This window comes from Mustela lutreola, chromosome 8, assembly GCF_030435805.1.
Source record: "Mustela lutreola isolate mMusLut2 chromosome 8, mMusLut2.pri, whole genome shotgun sequence".
NCBI classification, from domain to species: Eukaryota; Metazoa; Chordata; class Mammalia; order Carnivora; family Mustelidae; genus Mustela; species Mustela lutreola.
This window is the reverse complement of record NC_081297.1, coordinates 134,144,708-134,146,922: the sequence shown is the minus strand read 5'-3', so window position 1 is coordinate 134,146,922 and position 2,215 is coordinate 134,144,708. Positions and strand designations below refer to the sequence as shown.

The 2,215-nt window shown below is 41.1% G+C and overlaps 1 pseudogene; it reads right to left on the bottom strand.

Annotated features, from left to right (window-relative positions):
- Nucleotides 1-1,761: 1,761 nt before the first annotated feature.
- On the bottom strand, nt 1,762-2,215 carry LOC131839357 (small ribosomal subunit protein uS8-like; annotated as a pseudogene).

Genomic DNA, 2,215 nt, shown 5'->3' with positions numbered 1-2,215 from the left:
TTTTTTTTTTCAGTTGTCCCCATCTCAATAATTCTAACAATGGTAACAATGGCTAACAATTTGGGGCATTTTTCAATGTTTCGATGTTTCAATTTTCAGGCACTCTTCTAAGCTTTTTTCTAACTCATGCCTCCCCACAAGCCTGAGTTATGTGGTTATCTCCAAAATGGACAAGGAAAGGCATCACTTCACAGATAAGGAGATGAGGCATGCAGAGGTTATGGAGCCTGTGAGGTCACCCACCGGTAGCTGATCGCACCAGGATATCATACCAAGGAGTCTAGCTCCAGAATCCTCCATGCGAGTTAGCCAAGCCAACAACTCAAAAGTAAACCATATTTCTTCACTGTTCTTTTTTGGCACAAAAATGTTCTAAGTCTAGAAAAAAAATGAAACAAGATGAAACCAGAGAGAGAGACAAAAGCTAAGAGACTCTTAATCTTAAGAAACAAACTGTGGATTGCTGGAACAGAGGGGGGTGGAGGGGATGGGGTAACTGGGTGATGGACATTGGGGAGGGTATGAGTAGTAATAAGCACTGGGTATTATATAAGACTGATGAATCACAGACCTGTATCCCTGAAACAAGTAATACATTACATGTTAATTAATTGAACTTAGATTAAAAAAAATATTCTACCTCTAAAATGTATTGCCAGTCCATCTACTATTCTCCATCTCTTTATCTCCAGCACCGCCACCAAAGAAGAAACCACTATAAGATATCATCAAGAAGTGAGTTCTTCCAGAACAGGGTCTTTGTTCCTCTCTGTCTCCCCGGGGCTGGTCGACACATGGTAGACATATAATAAAGATGGACAGCATAAATTATTTCCTAACTGAAATCAAGGAGCATGCATTGAACACCTATTCAGTTTTTCAGAGAAAACTGTTGATTCTCAACAGATTTACTTGCAGGTTTTCCCTTGCAAGTGTTCATATAAATATATAGACTTACAAAATTGGGATCGTATTATGTATCTTTTTGTAGTTTGCTTTGTTCTCAATGTTGTATTCTGAACATCTTTCCATGTTATTAAAAGTTCTTAAACTTTTTAAGTGGTATAACATTCTACTACTTCAGAAACCCAGTTGTATTAGTTCTCTATTTCTATGTAACAAATTACCCCAAAACTCGATGGCTTGAAACAACAAACGATTATTACCTCACAGTTTCTGTGGGGCAGGAACCTGGAGTGGCTTTGGCTCAGGGCTTCTCAAAGAAGCAACCAGGATGCTGGGTGGGCTGTGGTCATCTCAGGGTTCAAACGGGGGAAGAACCACTTCCAAACTTACTTGGCTATTGGCAGAATTCAGTTCCTTGCTGGCTGCTGGTTGGAGACATCAGTTCTTTCTCCCACCATTGGCAGATAGAGGAAGAGACAGACACCTACAGGTATCTGTTTATCATCTATCTGAAGAGAAAATGAGAAAGGGTACTCAAGAAAACTCAGAGTCTTTTTATAATCTAATTGTGTCTGATGTACTCTGTTTATTAGAAGTGAATCAGTTAAGTCCAACCCACACTCTAGGGGAGGGAATTACACAAAAGTGTGAATGCTGAGAGGTGGGGATCACTGGGGGCCATTCTGGAGTCTGCCTACCACATAGTTTTTCCCCAATTTTTTCTACTGCTAACATGCTCTTCTGAATATCTTATTCCCTGCATTACATATTATTTTCTTATGACACATTTATTGACTAGAAGGGTAAGAACTTTTTTAAAGGTTGATTGATTGATTGATTGATTGATTCTTTGGTCCATTGAGGCATTTTATTTGCACGTATGTATCATGTCCCTAGAAAAAGAGTCCCAGGATTTCCCCCCCTGTGTGTTTTCGTCTTGCCTCTTCATGGTCCATGAGGCCAGCTGAGGTTGTCAGTACAATGAAACCAAACTGGCGGGACGCGAGCAGGTTATTCTGCCCTTTTTCTAGATCTTTCAGTTGTACATCAAATCTGGGGCTGATCACTCCACATTTGTTCAACCTGCCTGTGAGGTTCACAGCAATTTTCCCCGCTCTGTGAGCATCAGTGATTTCAAATTCGCTGTGTAACCGTGCTTCATCATCACCATGAGAAACCGGACAATGACTTTGGAGCATGGCCTAGCAAGAACCAGGCGGTTGCCTCTCTTCTCAGCTTTGTTAATGCTTTTGAGAGCGTCTGCCAAGGCATTCATGCACACCATTATGGCGGCAAGGAAAGATGGCGG